Genomic DNA, 18,039 nt, shown 5'->3' with positions numbered 1-18,039 from the left:
GGGCACGGGGGTGGGGAGGCAGAGCTGGAGGGGGACATGTGGGAGTCGGTGAAGGAGGAGGGCATAAGGAAGTGGGGTTGAAGGACTCGGGTGGTCTGGTGGGAGGATAGACAGCCCTTCTCTCCATGTCACGGGCTCCTATGTGCACCTCTCACACACTCTCTCTGTACCGAGAGGAAGGAACAACTCCTCGCCCAGACTGTTAGTTTGTTTCCCTTGAGGACGGGAGAGTGAGAGAATAAAAGCAGCAGGCTCCGGTGAAGTCTCGGTGCGTGTGGAAACACACTGTCCATGTGGTTGTCAGAGAAACAAAGAATCCACTCGCGGCCGTGCACCTTGACAAATGGGAAATGTGAGCTTCTGGTGAAACGACTGGGGTCTCTCCCCCCTTTCACTCCGGCCACATCCACACTCTGGCTGAGTGGGGGGAGGGGGGTGATTTCAGGCTCCATTTTTAACCCTTCATTTCCCATTGTGAAACACAGAGGAAATTTTGCTAACCAATGTATTCCGAATGTAAAGGACGGGGAAGGTGGATAAGAACATTGACATAACTTGACCCGGGGGGGGAAAAGTCGATGTGCAACTGGCGAATTCTAAAATCCGTCTCTCACCCCCACCAAAAAAAAATGGAGCTGAAGTCCGGCTGGAGTTTGATGTGAGGGTCCCTCCACCACAAGAATAAAGAGAGAGAGAGAGAAAAAACAGCGTTTGGAAATATATTCAGGCCGCCACTCGGGTATGTCCTGAAAATACCCGAGCAATCTCGGAAAGAGTTCAAATCCTCTCTCCGCGGTATATTTTTAACCTCGATGTTGCTCTATAAACATACTTCTCACATGGGAAGGGGGTGTGTTGGAATATCCCACAAAAGGGAGTCTAAGATTATTTCCCAGTGCACCCGCACTTTTATGCTTCACCTTTTTTTGAATGTGGAAACTACAGCGAAATATACTAGTTTGTTCTTCTTTTGTAAAACAAACATAAATGTGAAATAAACCAGTATTTTTGCTCTCCCTGCTTGTAGAGACATTCATTCAACAGATCAGGAATATCCAACTCCGAACACAATCACAGCAAACGCAAAAGAGCAAACAGGACTGTTAACAAGAAGCTGCTGCTGGGCTTCTGCATGAGAACGGAGAAAGGGTTATTTTTCAAGGGAAGGGCTTTTACCTCGGCATTGTCGAGCTCGGTCAGGAGTTAGCGGCAGAAACCGCCGCTTTCGTCTCTCTCTCCACCAGCATTAATCCAGGGCTGCGGGCTCCGGGGGCCCCCCGACTAATCCAGCATCCAGAACGGCTCGCAGCTCTCTCTCTCTCTCTCTCTGTCCTCGGCAACACCGGGCGGGAAGGAAAACGGCGATGGAATCCTCCCCACCCCCACCCAAAACAAAATAATCTGTTCTCAGGGTGTGTGACAGCTTTCAGAGAAAGCAGTATGCGTGTCTAGGAATCCCCCTCCTCTCTCTCTATTCCCCCCTCTGCCCACTCCTCTCAGCGCTATGCTGTGCGGATCCCAGACATGCCTGTTGGATATATCTGTACAGAGATTTTTTTCTGTTTAAAAAAAAATCTGGCGGCTTTTCTCTCCAGGATCTCCTCACTCACTCATTCTCTCTTGAAATCTCCGAGATACTCTGGAGGGAGGAGGAGAAGGAGGAGAGGTCAGTCCGCTGACGTCAGGCACATCAGGATACACCAGTGCTTCTCAGTCTCTCTCTGTTTCCAGCCTACTCCACTCATACACTCAACTCCAAAACCAAGGTATCTCTGACCACAAATCTAAATGCCCCACCACAGCTCGAACAGCATGCCATACTAAACCAGTGTATATATCCCCATCGCTTCTACGCAACACACAAACTCAAAGTCAGCTGCAGGCTTTGTTTTTCTGTTGTAAATTCCATAACAACAGCCTCTCTCAGTCCCGGGCTTCTGAGCTGCACAGAAATACACTGAACTGAACCTCTTTCTACGACACAGCTCCATCTCGATACAGTTCGGACCGGACTACGGTGTTATAAATCAAACAAGGGAACGGCAAAAGCACAACCTGAAAGATGTGGGTTCTGATCAGCCAAGCTTGTCTTTATATAGCGTCTTCTACAGGAGCAATATTAGACAGAAACTTTGGCGGAAAAAGAGACGTGTTGCCAAGGGTTTTCGCTTTGCACTCGTTTGGGCTAATGCAAGAATGTCAATTTTCAAACGCTTACTACAAGTTAATGACACTTTTAACAAAGAAAAATAATTCAAGTCACTTCAGAGAAGCAGTCAAAACAAATGTGATACTGAGTCTTACAAAGTAGGGTCCAGTGACTTTTCTGCACTCGGAACGTTAAAACTGCTTTTTCTGCACAGATACTGCCAAACCGACTGAGATTTTCGGCAATTTGTGTTTTTGTTTAAGATTTCCAGCATTGCCAGTTCTTTTATTGTTTATTAAGAGAGAAAACCTCTTAATATTTATTCTCTCAACTGTTTATTAAGAGAAAAAACCTGAGTCAAACATGTGGGCTTAAAGATCACTTGAAAGGAGGAACAGTTATAGTGACAGGGGGTTTACGGATCAAGTTACAGAAGTTCTGGGTGCTACTAATGTTGGCACAAGTAAACTTGGAACAGGTCAAAGACCAAAATTGGAGTGGGGGGAGAACGCATGGGCAGAGATTCTGGAAAGTTATATATCATAATAGGGTTACATAAATAAGAAGGAATAAGGCAGTGAGAGATTCGAAAAGAAGGATAAGAATTTCCAAATTGTGGCATTGCCAGAGTCAAGCCAATGAAGATCAACAAGTCATGGGCTGATGGGTGAACAGAACACAATGCAGACAAGGAAATAGGAAATAAAGTTTAGAATGAGCTCAATTGCAAGGAGGGAGGAAAGTAAGAGCCTGGCCAGGATAGCAAAGCAATAGTCAAGCTTAGAGGCTTCAAAAGGAGAGATGAGAGTTTCAAATGCAGATTGGCTGAGGCAGATTTAGAGAAGAGTGACGTTGCAGAAACTAAGTTAACTGCTTTTAATGACAGAGCAGACTCCATCAAGGTTGAGAGTAGTCTCGTTCAGTTCAAATCATGACAAGAGTGAGGAGTTGAGTGAGAAGGAAATAACATTTGTGGTAGGAACTTCAGAAAATGGGCTCAATCTTCCCAAAATTTGAATTATTTCCACAGGACATATGGCACAGAACCAGTCCATTTGGCTCAAGCAGTTCTTCGAATACTGTTTGTCATGCAAGCTAAAATACAATTTGCTAACATTGTTCTCTACACACTAAACATAGCTCCTAGAAAAACAGAAGACAAGAAGAAAAATTGTAGGTACCCATGTGCATAGCAACTCCAAATTATTTGAAGGAATTTCAACTCTAAGTATTGACAGTGAGGAGGCTTTGGTATCTGTCACACATTGACCTTCCTTTGTAGGAGGAAAAATGATCAAACATCAAATAAAAGCTGTCTAGGCAACTGCTCATGCCCAATAAACTTTTGATTTTAAGAAACACATTCAGAAACACAGTTATAATCCAATAATTTCCCCAAAGTGCTAGAGTAATTACAGACTATTAGGTCATGGTAAAGTCATATCACAATTGATAGAAATGGATGGTTAGATGGATCAGCAAGAGTATAAGAAGAGCCCATAAAGTCTATTGATGCTCATGTCTTTACACTGACACACACAGGTAGGCAAATTGCACAGCTGTGTTCTTGGCATCAACATGTGAAGGAGATTCAAAGCTTGAACCCCTTTCAAGAGTAACTGTAGCATCACTGAACAATTATATTTATTCCAAAAACAAACCAAATTAAAATATTCTTGTATTCGAGGTATTTCATCAATTACCTGTCAAAATGTTTATTATTTAACAGTTTCAGAAATAATTTTTCACAGATTATATGAAAGAAGGGGGAAATGTTCAATTAAAATTTGGACTTTCTCCCAAAGCATTGTCTCATGATAATAGCAAATGGTCAGTTTCTATGCTTATTGCATGACATGGCATTGGTACGCCACAAAATTAATTGGTTTTTTTTGCATAGCATTATTCAATAGACACTATGTAAGTTGACATTATGTTCTCTAATCAAGTCCAAAGGTTGGCAAACATATCACTGGATTGTTATGATCCAGCCAAAAGTAATAATTACATTGCTTCACAAGGAGGACACTGGCAGAATCACAATATCAGCACGAAAACTTTTTCATATGAACAAAATGTCCTGATTTCCTATCACTTGCTTTCTTGAACATTCAAACCTATCTTTGATAACACTTATACAGCAGAGATATTGTACCCTGGTTAACATATGGACTGAAAAACCCCAGCTGTGCCTTTTGAAATTATGGAAATGTATAAAATGAAAAAAAGACATGTTTTAGTACCCCAGATTTTAAGACATTAAAAAAGCATTAACATGAAAATCAAATTATTTTGTATCTTTAATACCACATTAAAAAGATATTAATGCAGACGTTTTTTTCTGTTTAAGATTTTGCTTTCACCACATGTTCTAATAACAATTAGCACTTCAATGTTTATCCTGTTAGAGACCTACAATGAGTCACATATATGACCAAAGAAGACAAATCCAAAGTGATTGACAAATACGAAGTTCTCTCAGTATCTCAAGGACACCTCAATTACCAAATTTTACTGTATATATCCACCTTCCATTTCAACAGTTAAATTTAGATCCTTTACATTCTGTAAATTGGCTATGCAAGATAACTTACCACCCTTTTATTTAATATCAGTAAACAAAAAAGTATCTGGCAATTACCAAATTGTTTGTGGGAGCTTGCTGTATGCACATTGGCTTCAGCACCACAATATAACAATGACTCCAAAAAGTAATTTATTGCCTGGAAAGTTCTTTGGGATTTCTTGAGTTTTTGAAAGGTGCTATGGAAATGTAAGGTTTGTTTCTGCTTATTTCTGAATCCATCCAGAGCAGAGAACCACTGGACTGAATAACTGAAATCAAATCAGGGAATCACATAGCTTCAGGCAGTCAAATAGTTTTGGTATGGCCTAAGATTGAGCAGAATTAAATGGTATGTGGAGGATATGGGCTTGTTGAATTAAATAGGCTTTCTTTTTTATTTCAGGTTTTCTTGTAGCTAGGTAACCAGTAGTCAGATTCTGAGCTACTGGGCACAGAATTTTCACAGGTCCAGGAAATACCATATGATCAACCATTCCCCTTGGCATAAATATGAGGTGCTGTAATTTGGAAAGGCAAATCAGAGCAGGACTTAATGGTAAGGTCCTAGGGATTGTTGCTGGGCAGAGACCTTGAGGTGTAGGTTCAGAGTTCCTTGAAAGTGGAGTCCCAGGTAGATAGGATAGTGAAGGCGACATTTGGAGTGCTTGCTTTTATTGGTCAGCGCATTGAATATAGGAGTTGGGAGGTCATGTTGTGCCTGTACAGGACATTGGCTAGGCCACTTTTGAAACACTGCATGCAGTTCTGGTCTCCCTGCTATGGGAAGGTGTTGTGAAATTTGAAAGAGTTGATAGAAGATTTACAAGAATGTTGTCAGGGTTGGAGGGTTTGATCTATAACGAGAGGCTGAAAAGGTTGGGACTGTTTTCCCAAGAGCATCAGAGGCTGAGGGCTGACCTTATAGAAATTTATAAAATCATGAGGGGCATCCAGAGGGTGAATAGCCAAGGTCTTTTCCTCAGGGTAGGGGAGTCCAAAACTAGAGGACATAGGTTTATGGTGAGAGGGGAAAGATTTAAAAAGGACCTAAGGGGTAACCTTTTCATGCAGAGGATGGTGTGTGTATGGAATGAGGTGCCAGAGGAAGTGGTGGAGGCTGGTACAATTGCAACTCTTAAAAGGCATCTGGATGGGTATATGAATCAGAAAGGTTTAAAGGGATATGGGCCAAATGCTGCAAAATGGAACTAGATTAATTCAAGATATCTGGTCAGCATAGACGAGTTGGACCAAAGGGTGTGTTTTCATGCTGTACATCTCTATGACTCTAAACAGTAGAGCAAGCTACTTTGTACATCTAACCACAGAATTGAATGCCCAACACTCACCATATGTTCCAGACTTTGCTCTGCAAAAGCACTCATTGAATTAGGATAAAGTCAGAATCGTATTGAGTTGCAGAATTTAACTCCCGAGGGAATGATCTATAACCAATGTCAGCCAGGGAGTCTGGAAACAAACTCTATCAAGCTCTATCATTGGTCGATAAGAATCCAGATTTGAGATTACAATCAGCTCCGTTCTAGATCTTACTGAATATAAGGAATATTTGCTGTATCAGACAGCCCGTTGCTTTTCATGTATGTATCAAAGAAGAAAGAGACGATGCACATGCAAAAGAAAAGAATGCAGTCCTTGATTTACAAATGCCGAATTTACAAACTAAATCCAAAACAGAATGTATTAACATTAATTTTAAAGATCTGACATGTGAATGCTTTCCCATACTTATGAACAGCTATTTTATTTTTGTCCTACATAGTGATTGTAGTGAAGTCAGTCAGGTGGATCTCATAGAATAAGAGTTCCCTGTTTGAAGCTGATGATCTGGTCCAATTAGGGAGCCCTGCTTGACAGAGAAAAACAGGAGTGTCAGAGGTTCTGTTCACTCTGACAGCTGGCTCTGAGGGAGCTGGATCAGTGTCAAGGACTCTCCACATGTAAATAAAGGGTGACTTGGTGTTGGGATACCAGCCTCTGTGGAGTTATGTTAACCTGGTACTGTTCCAACTTGCGTACAAATCAAGTTGCAAATGTACTCAAGGATGGAACCCATTTGCAACCCAGGGACTACTTGTATTATCATGTGGAAAGGGATAAAAAATACAACTTATTTCAGAACTATGCGGGATGGGAGGAAAGATTGCAATAAAATTACAGTGTCAAAATCCATTTGGCCCATCTGCTGAATGCTCTGTATGAGCCACTTCCCACCTTACTCTTACTAGTATCTCTCTCATGAGTTTAAATGTACCTATGCTATTTATAAAATGGATTCCAAAACTGCACATTGCTGTCATTTAAAAGGCGGTTTGTCAGGCTGATACTTCGATGAGCAAATTGGACTGGCTGAGATTGTTAGAGTTCAGGATGGCAAGAGGCGATTTGATTAACATTTATAACACGCTGAATGATCTTAACAGGGTGGACATGGAAAAGATTTCATAGCTGTTGAAGGAGTCCAGACCAAGGAGATGCTAATTTCAAATTGGGATCACCATTTTAGGTCAAAGATGAGGAGAATCTTTTTCTCTCAGAAGACTACGCATTTTTTGAACTCTCCTCCTCAGAAAGCAATGGAGGCAGGGTAATGTTTAAGACAAGGCTAGAGAGATTCACGATAGGCAGAGGAATCAAAGATTATCAGGGTAGATGGTAATGTGAAGTTGTAACAAAAACATAGAAGCCACAATCTTATTGAATGTCACAGCTGGCTCAAAGTGCTGAATGGTTTATTCTGTTCCTGATTTGTATGCTCATAGGTGGACAGTACTCCAAATCCTTCCAGCAGTGATCAGCAGTACTTTATTTGCTTTCTTTTATCATGACGTTCTTAACCTACATCACAACTATTCATGATTTGTAAATTAGTACTCCCAAATCACTCTATTCTTCAATCAGATTCAGTTACATCTTCCAAGGGGAATGGATCTGAGTTACTCATTTCACTAAATACATGCCATTATACACTTGTCTTGAAATTAATTTGCCAATTATACAGAAATTCTGCAAGGTTATTGATGTCATTTATTTTATTGCAATACTAACTGGTTGACACTTAACTGTACATGTAAATATCCACCAATGCAACAAATGAGGCAAAACACAGAGTACTGATATAGGTAACTGTGCTCTATATGGCAACCCAAAACGTTTGTACTCTTATATTGTTATGCACCCTTCAGTCTTCACATTCTGGTGTTTTCCTCCCTTTGCCCCATGATGGAACCATGGTTCAATTTGATTTTAACTTGAGAACCTGTCTCTGAGGGCCTTTTTTCTGTTAAAAACTCTCTGCTTTTGAAAACTTCCTCATAACTTTGTAAGATCATGAAGGGACTTGACAGAGCAGATATGGAAAGTATGTGTCCTCTCGTGGGAGAAACTAGAACTGGGGGTTACTATTTAAAAGTTAGGAGTCACCAATTAAAACAGAGATTATGCAAAAAACAAATCTCGGAAGGTGGTGATTTTTTGGTCTTTTCCAGAAAAGATAGAGGAAGCAGAGACCTTGAATATTTCTAAGGCAGAGGTGAATAGATTGCTATTAAGTAAGAGGTGAAAGGCTATCATTGGTCGATGAGAATCCAGATTTGAGATTACAATCAGTTCCGTTCGAGATCTTACTGAATAGCAGAGTAGGCCTGAGAGGCTGAATGGTCTACTTCTCTTCTTTTGTATGTACACATCTTTTCGTCAATGTTTTTGACCACACCTTCAAGTGTCTCCATAGATTGCCTGATTGTTTGTCTATTCTGATTTATCTATTTTCTTTCTGCCCCATCTCGCAAATCATCCTGCAACATTTCTCTGTGAACTGATGTGTAGAAATGGCAGTTTTACTGTTTGCTTATGATCGTTAGGCTGGAAGCAGATATTTTGTCATCATTCTGTGACTGCCAATGCTAACTGTCTATTTTCTGAACAGTTCATTTATAGCTCTTGCTAGATCATGGTTAACTTATATATGATTGGTTGCTGAACTTATTTTGAATCACAAAGTTTCAAATGGGCATTTGAGGCTGGAAGTGTGACCATCTTAAACTCACAGATACCCAAATATAATTGCTTCAGCTCCCTTGCTTTCTGTTTCAAGAATAAAGAAATAAATTATATTTATATAGCTCTTTTCACACTCTGAGGGCATCTCAAATTGATTTACAGCCAATTAAGTACTTTTCTAGTCAAGTTATTGTTGAACTATAAAAAAAACTTCATTTATAAAAAGTTACAATCTTTCCTTTGCAGATAAACAAGCCTCAGTTTTTGAGTTGCAAACTTATCCACATTCATTTTTAATGTTCTGAAACAGTCTTCCTCTCCCCTAAGTAACACACAATACAACAACATTGATCCAAATAAGTGTACGAGAATGGTTGTTTTTTCCTGAGGTCTACTTGAAATTTCACTTGCTGCTAAGTAATATCTACTCAAATAATTTCAACATCACTATCATATTATGAACAAATTATTAACATGGAATTCAATAAGAAAAAATCAAATATTTTCCAAAATTTTCTCCCCTATCTCTTCTCTCCTGTAGGCAGACACTTGTGTAGTGTATAGTTCCATAGGCACAAGAATGTATTCAAGGTTTGTGAGAAGATTTGTAGCTCGAGTGCTCGTTGTTGTGGTTCTGTGAACCAGCTCGGCGAACAGAATCACAACAGGGATGTATTGGACAGTGACTGTTGGCAGACTTGCTAATCACTGAGGAATAGAAATCATAATTGAGACACTCCTCCAATACATACACACACAAGCTAGACTCTGGTCAGAAATATGAATCTTAACAGTTTTTACTCATTTCGTGACTAGTAATAGTAATATTGTCTATGTTAGACTGACAAAATGTGGAAGAGACATAAGAATTCATTCCTAGCTTTTCACTCAAATTCAATATTATTGCATGTATCCATTGAGAATCTGGGGAACTAAGATATTCAATAAAAATTATAAATTACAATCATTTTTTTTAAATAATTCAATGAACCTTTAAATAAATCTTAACTGGCCATATTCTGAATTGTTTTAGGTTTGAGAATTGATCCCATCCAATCCATATTGTACTGTCATATTAATATGAGAGCATGCATACCTGAAGGAGATACTTCAACACCCTTTTGAGTTAGCAATAAGAATCACTGGATTTAGCGCGTTATTGAAAAGGGTGATGGTGATTGAAAGTGTTGAAGATCTAATTTCAGTTCAAAATTAAATATGCTTTAATTGATTTATTTTTCATCAAATTGAACCTTTAAAATGAGGCTGACCTTCTGATCTTTTGTTTGGTGAAAGAAACATTTAAGCTACAAATCCAATTAGAAATCTTCACAACTAGAACCAGTTTCAGAAGCAAAATAGTGTTAAAAAGAGTTGCTCCTAAGGAATTTAGTAACAACAATATTGTAAATTACTATCAGATGCATTTCTGGAATCCTTGCCCTGATATTTAGTAGCTGTGCTGGCTTATTACAGATGCTTTTTGTAAAGTTCCCATGCTCTTCATTGAGTGTGTAAGAACCTTCAATAATATTTCAGATTCCATTTTATAACATTTAATTTTCCTGGTATACAAAATATGATAATACACTTGAATATAAAAAAAATCACAACTTCCTCCACTTTCTACTATAGCTCTCTTGAGATAAGCTTTCAAGCTTTCAGCTGCTTTTTACAGCAGTTCTTTTTGCGATATATGCGCTTGGACTCTCCAGAAGAAACTTTATAGAATGATTGAATTTCATTCTAAGCTAGTCACTGAACTTAACTGTGCCAAAAGAAGACAATACTCTGGTAAAACATAACATTTAAATATTAAATGTGGCTGGAGAATGAAGGCATTCTAACATAAATAATAGTTATAAAAGTATAACAACAAAGGTACCAGTGGTTTGTTAGAAAGTGAAACAATTATCTTCATGGATCATCCTAGAGAACCCTGCTAGCTCTATCATAAAGGAAGATGTTCTGCATTATCATTGAAACTAGATCGGAAATACTCTAAAGGGACATAATTAACAGTTGCATATAGACATAATATTTATATTATTATTCCTGGAATCACAAAACACCAGAGTAATATGTGACACTGGCAATTAAATAGCTAATCTCATGCTGAACAAGACAGCGACACATCTGCAGAGACTTGCAGTAATCAGGAAATAGCTGAGACTACAAAGAGTTTGTCCTCAAAAGCGGAGGTGGCATTACAATGATCCAAGAAGACATTTTATAATGTTTGGAAAATTCATGTACAGACATAGGTCTTGTCAGGTTCACATCCATGTAATTTAGAATATGGATAGCCTAATCTGTGCAGGATCCTGGGTGAAGGAAGTGTTTACAGAGGCCTAAATTTCCTTAAATCAAACATAGTCACCAGCACTAAAATTATTTTCAATGTGAAACATTAGTTATGTGACTCTGAGAATGCTTGCTGAATATTTCTAACATTTTTAGTTTTTAATTTTGGAGTTATAGCATCTGCAGTATTTTTCTGTTATTTTAATGCTCGTGAACAGGTTCCCTTTGCTCAATTCAATCCACAATGTACACCAGAACTCTATTGACCAAAGAAAAGTGAGTGAGACAAACACAGAAAATGTTGAAGAAACTCAATAGGTATGGCTGCATCTATGGAAAGGGAAACAGAGTTTTGAAAAATGCTGGAATTGTCATTTTTAAATTTATTTTCACACAGAAAACCCATTTTCCAACCTCTTTCAGTTCTGATGAGTCATACTGGACTCAAAACTTTAAATCTGTTTCTTTCTCCACAAGTGCCATCAGAACTTTTGAGTTTCTCCAGCATTCTCTCTTTGTGTTTCAGATTTCCAACACTCACAGTATTTTCCTTCTGTTATAAAAATAAATATTCATATTAAATTAGCTGGTAGACCTAAATAAATAAATATTTACAAGTTATACTCAATAACACTGATAGTACCAATTAGTTACCAGAGGGAACATTTTCAGTCAGAGAATATTTAGGTCAATAACTTTACAGCTGAAGTAGTAATTTTTGATTCCTTTATATAAGTGGTCTTGGGTAAAAACATAAAACCGTGCAAAGTGTTTGCATTGTTTGGTGAGCTAAATGCTATTTTTGACTTGATTCAGGAACCAGTTTTCATGTTAAACTGGTGTTCTCAATTTAAGAAAAATATGGAAATAATTGTCAATGAGTTACCTTACAGCTCCTCTTTTGGCATAAATGCATCGACAATATTGCAATGATCTTGAAAGGCCACAAAGGGGTTTCAAATTTTAATCAAAGTATGTGTTGAGTCTGCAAATCTCAAACCATTGCAAGGGTATGAGCTTGAGAGTCCACACTATCAATCCTCATAGCTATCTTGTGATCCTTGTTGGAACTGTTTATTTGAGGCGTAGCTTTAATAGATTTTAAATACAAAGAGGTAAAAACAATGACTGCAGATGCTGGAAACCAGATTCTGGATCAGTGGTGCTGGAAGAGCACAGCAATTCAGGCAGCATCCGACGAGCAGCAAAATCAAATAAAAGAGCCCACCGACACTTACTACTTATAACCTTAAAGACAGAACAGCCACTTAAAAGCAGACTAGTGCCTACAGAACCATACCAACATCTTCAAGACAGGAAATTAAAGGAGAAGGAAAAGAAACAGATCTGAACAAAACAGGGAGCAAAAAGAAAATGTGGCTCTGTTTCAAACCCACAGAAACAGTAAAATATTTAAGAATAATAATCAAAACAGTGCAATTCTCAGGACTCAGGTTCATTGTTTGAAGATAAATCTATCTCAGAAGTGCTTTGTATTTTGCAAGAGAAGGGAATAATTGACTGTTAACCATGCATTACATTTCTTATAACATAACTTATTTAGTTCAAATGGAAATACCTCAGGGTGAAGCAAAATTCAGCCATAACGACCTGCAAACAATCAGAAATTAGACATTAACATTCTGGTTTCAGAAAAGATGTTGAAACTTAGTTAACAATATTAATCATTAACTATAAATAGAAACAACATATTTTTTCAGGCAAAATAAACTGCATTAGCACCAGCTCATATCCTTTTACGACAGGAGAAGGGCTCCAATGACAGGCTGAATGAATACAGAGACAAAAGTAAAACCTATCATCTGCCTTACATTAGGCCTGACCATAATAGGCTCTTACTCTTATCTACAATGCATGATTAGAACAAATGTAAATCTGTGACACAAAATAAAAAGACAGAAGTCTTTTCAAACTATTGTTTTCTCAGCAATTCCAAGGCCATGTCATGAACTGGCTTTGAAATATTACATTGATCTCAGCTTTTGGAATTTAAAATTGATATTGTGAATTATAAAGTCAGAAAAATTCCAAGGGAAATTTTGAATAGCCCCTGAAAGTGGATTAAGGGACAATAGCGAAGCGTTAACCAAAGTCCTTTTCTACCTTACCAAGCAGCGTGCAAACTTTGTGCTGCCTACACATAGACATAATTGCAGCGTGCAACCAGTGCTGTATGCTCTGTTGAGTGACTGCACATTTTATCAGGAATGTAAAACAGTGAATGGTTAGTATGACTTCCAGCTAGACTAAAATCTGCCTGTAATTATTAAAGGGGAGTTAATTTTATTGGGGCAGATGCTGGAGGACACTTTAAAAGCATGTTTCAACTGAAAAGGGCACAACATAGCTAAGATTATGCTCTAAGGTTGTCTATGTAATGAAGATCATGGTGCAGGAGATGAACTCAAAGAGAGAAACCTTCTATCCACAAGATACAAAAGAGATCCTCCAATTAGATGTTTTGAAAGCAATAGAAATAAAAATGAAAATCACGTCATGTAGCACTGAGTCCTGGAAGGCATGGATGCAGCGCCACAAGAAGTTTAACGACCTTACACAATGATAAAAGGTCGGTGAATGAATCTTTGAATGCCCTATCTAAACATCTGCCTTTAGAATCACACTGTGCTCAATTTACCAAAACTTTCACCTTTCTTTTCACCAACCAACAGTCTCCATCAATCATGAATCATCCTCTCATATTCATACTTTCATATCACCTTCCCACAGTTAGCATTGCTGAAATCAGAACTGCACACCCACAGCTTGCACAAACAGCCAGCAATTCAACCATCACAAGCACATCACTGAAATACATAGCACCACTCTCAGTGAGGCACCTCCTCCTCATTTGCAGTTCAAGGAGACACACGACCCACAGACAGCAGCAAATAATGGGTACAGAACAGGCTGCATGTTCTCATCCGAGAAGTGGAAAAGTTATTCACTATGATTAGAGTGGCTTTGACTTAGGTTGTGGCCAGGAACAAGCATGAAACCATTAACGATTATGGTTTCTCATAGCAAATCTTCCTCACACACCTAATCTTCATCAGTCATCCCACAGTCTACAATCTAAAGTTGAAAATGGTGTAAGCATTTCTTCATCTCCGCCTACCCTGTGCCTTTTTTCTTTCAGACACTCTCAATTTGGCTGAGCAACAGCACAGGAATAAGAAATGGAAGAGGAAGAAGAGACTGAAGAAGAAGAAACACCATCACTTGAACTCACATATTCAGCCACCAACTCAGATATTCACATGGTAAGTACACTAGATGGTAGCTTTGTTGTCAGATCTTTCAACAGCAAGTACCAATGGCCCACAGCCAGGGTTGTGGGTAAAAGGAGCGATGAGATGCCAGTACAGTTCTTTGTTAGAGGGCAAGTGTGCACATACGTTCGGTTCAGAGGACTTTGAACAAGCAGAATACAGTAAAGGGCTGACAGGTAGACATACACACACACAAACAGTAATGTCATTAAATGACCTGCCGGAAAGCCTATGGTGGCTGTTAAGTAACATGGAAGAGTCCAGCACCAAACTTGCACATGACTCTGTACAGAATCTGAGGCTCATTCTTTCCACTGCAGATGTTCTAGCAAATTCCATGAACAGACTCAAATACCTTACCAACCTATGAGTCGATGTCTGAGGTCTCAACTTCCATTCTGAATGAAACACAAGCCATGCAACCCTTGACTGCTGCAATGGAAGCTCAGATCAAAGGCTCATAAGCACAGCTCCATGTCATGCAGGCTCAAACCGCTGCCATCTTGGCTTCCCACAAATCTTCAGAGGAGCTTGGAGGATCCCACAGTCGTTCAACAATCTGTCCTCTGAAATACCACAAGGATGGTTGAGAGATGTCCTGAGGGAGTGACATTAACTCCGAGAAGGATGGCAATGCTGCCCTCCTTCCTTTTACCATTGCCATTCTGCCAGTGTTCTCTGTATTGCCTGGCAGTCAGCCATTGTTCAGATGATAACAACTGAAGTCAACCTTTCCAGTCCCAGTGCTGTTCCACATCACCCTGTAGGCCACCTACAGTATCACCAACTGCAATTTTCACCAGTCATGCTGCAGCCACTATGATAACACAAACTAGCTGTTCTAGGGATGCTAAAGATGCATAAAAGTGAGGCGCAAGGAGAATGCAAAAGGGTGATTAAGCTAACCTTTGTTTAAAATATGACTTACATGGTTAATCTTGCAATTTTTCTCATTTCAAAATCATAGGTAACTTGACACTGTAATGGCTAGAAAGAGAAAGGACAGTGTGAATCAAAGGAAAGATATTGTGGATTCTGGAAATCTGAAACAAAACACAAAGAATGCTGGAGAAACTCAGCCAGTCTGAAGGTATGTATGGAGAGAAACAGAGTTGCTGTTTTGATTCTGGTATGATTCTTCTTAAGAACAATAACGAAGACCGACAAAGTTTTAAAGAAGAGTTATAGCAAACTCAAATGTTAATTCTGCTTCTCTCACTCCACATATCTGCCAAGGTGTGGAATAGTAGTTGAATGGGGAATTCAGGTGGAGTTATCGGTATCACAACCAGACAAAGTCACTGATGGTTTGGCCACGAGTGACTGCGTTGGTTGCCTCCTCCTTCTCAACTGTTCATCATGTACCATGGTAGTTGCCAATGTACTCTCATGATTCTGATACTGCAGGCCATGAATTATTGTGGGATAGTCCTGAGATAGTTCACGAGAGTTTCTTCAGAGTGCTTTTGGCAGTAAAAGCATTACTTACTTACATAGTCTCTTGCTTGATGATGCATTTTTGGTCCAATTGTGGACCAGAGTCATAAGCTCAATGGCCAGAGTTTAGCCCTAGCCAACCTCTTGCCACTCTTTATCAAGGATAGTGGAAATGCAGATGACATAAGACTACCATAGAATGATGGCATCATGATTGTTGCCATGATATGTGATGCTGAGGACCAAAGCCTTCTGTGCATGCCACATCACTCCTTGCAGATGTCAGCAACTTTCGAGAGTATGACAAACTACAAAGCATTTGTACTAACAAAAAAAAGAACCAGTCTAAAAGTGGTTGATGATTGCCTTTAAATAGCATGGCAGTTTTGGATGCTGAGAAGGGAGCATTTGGGGCCCTTGTTCTTGCTGAATGTAAGGGCTAGATTAAGAGAGGGCATTAGCTTGAGCGTTGAGGTCAAAACTGGCACTGCTAGGGTGAAATCAGATTTACAGACTATTGGCATAGTTTGATTGCTCTGCGTTCTTGTGAGGGCTGCACTATGAATTCCAGAACAATTTCCAGAGTAGCTAGCACCAAAAACATGAATATGTGGCACAATTTCCTTTTGGCCCTAAACTGCAATCATAATGGTGTAAGCATAGGTGCTACGGAGCCAAATTTTAAAGCCATTGTTTCATTCCTCCTGTGGTGTAATCATCAGCTGAATTAGGTATCTCGCTTTCATGGTCTGTCTGATAATAAAGAACAATACAGCACAGAAACAGGCCTTTCAGCCCTCCAAGCCCACACCAATATATTTTGCACTCCTATCTGAAAACTATCCTCAGTTACAGGGTAGCATGGTAGCTCAGTGGTTAGCACTGCTGCCTCACAGCACCAAGGACCTGGGTTCAATACAAGCATTGGGTAACTGTCTGTATGGAGCTTGCACATTCTCCCTGTGTCTGTGTGGGTTTCCTGGTTTTCTCCCACAAGCCAGGTGAATTGGCCATGCTAAATTACCCATTGCATTAGTCAGAGGGAAATGGATCAGGGTGGGTTACTCTTTGGAGGGTCAGTGTGGACTTGTTGGGCTGTTGCCATACTGTAGGTAATCTAATTTATAGGATCTGTATCCTTTCCATTCGTGTATTTGTCCAGATGCTTCTTTATTGTTGCTATTGTGTCTGCTTCCACCACCTCCTCTGGGAGTGCATTTCAGGCACTTTGTGTGAAACACTTGCCTTGCACATCTCTTTTAAACGTCCCCCCTTGAACCTTGAACCTGTGTCCCCTAGTAATTGACCCCTCCATCCTGGAAAAAAGACAAATACTTTCCACTCTGTTCATGCCATTCATTGTCTTATAAACTTCTAGCATTTGCCTCTTGACTTCCTGCATTCCAGTCAAAACAAATCTAGTCTATCCAACCTTTCTTCATAGCTAAAATCCCCCATTCCTGGTAAACCTTTTCTGTATCCTCTCCAAAGTGTCCCATTGTTTAAGAAGGATAGCAGGGAGAATCCAAGAAATTGCAGATTTGTGAGCCTCTCGTCACTGGTAGGAAAATTATTGGAAAAGATTCTCAGTGACAAGATCTATTTGCATAGAAGCAAATGGACTTATTAGCAATAGGCAACATGGTTTTATGCGAGAGAGGCCATGTCTCACTAATTTCGAGTTTTTTGAAGAGGTGATGAAGATGATGTTGAAAATCAGTTAGTGCTGAAGATGAGGATGAAAAGCAGTTGATGTTGTCTACATGGACTTCAGTAAAGCCTTTGACAAGGCCCCTCATAGCAGACTGGTACAAAAGGTGATTTCACATGGTATCAGGGGTGAGCTGGCAAGATGGATACAGAACTGGATCAGATATAGGAGACAGAAGGTAGCAGTGGAAGGATGCTTTTCAGAATGGAGGGTTGTGACTAGTTCCACAGGGATCCGTGCTGGGACCTCTGCAGTTCATGGTCTATATAAATGATTTGGAGAAAAATGTGGCCAGTCTAATTAGTAAGTTTGCAAAAAAAATAAAGATTGTTGGAGGTGCAAATAGTGAGGAGGATTGTCAGAGGATACAGCAGGATATAGATCAATAGGAGGCATGGGCAAAAAAATGGCAGATGGAGTTTAATCTGGAAAACTGTGAGGTGATGCATTTTGGAAGGTCAACTACAGGTGAAAATTATACAGTGAATGGCAGACCCTTAGGAATATTGATATGCAGAGGGATCTTGGTGTGCATGTCCACAGGTCATCTGCAGCG

The 18,039-nt window shown here is 39.5% G+C and overlaps 1 protein-coding gene across 43 annotated transcripts in view; it reads right to left on the bottom strand.

Annotated features, from left to right (window-relative positions):
- The window catches only part of LOC122562121 (receptor-type tyrosine-protein phosphatase delta), a 2,454,643-nt gene that overhangs the window by 579,787 nt on the left and 1,856,817 nt on the right, over positions 1-18,039 (bottom strand). For 42 of the 43 annotated variants that reach the window (XM_043714668.1, XM_043714784.1, XM_043714721.1 and 39 more), the window contains exon 8: positions 12,622-12,653. The gene's annotated coding sequence lies outside the window, so the exon portion shown is untranslated. Of the gene's footprint in view, positions 1-1,176; positions 1,631-12,621; positions 12,654-18,039 lie in introns of those variants that run through there. The other variant, XM_043714677.1, reaches the window with a different exon arrangement.

Source organism: Chiloscyllium plagiosum, chromosome 2 (genome assembly GCF_004010195.1).
Source record: "Chiloscyllium plagiosum isolate BGI_BamShark_2017 chromosome 2, ASM401019v2, whole genome shotgun sequence".
In the NCBI taxonomy this organism is placed as follows: domain Eukaryota; kingdom Metazoa; phylum Chordata; class Chondrichthyes; order Orectolobiformes; family Hemiscylliidae; genus Chiloscyllium; species Chiloscyllium plagiosum.
The sequence above is the reverse complement of the archived record's forward strand: the minus strand, read 5'-3'. Positions and strand labels throughout refer to the sequence as shown.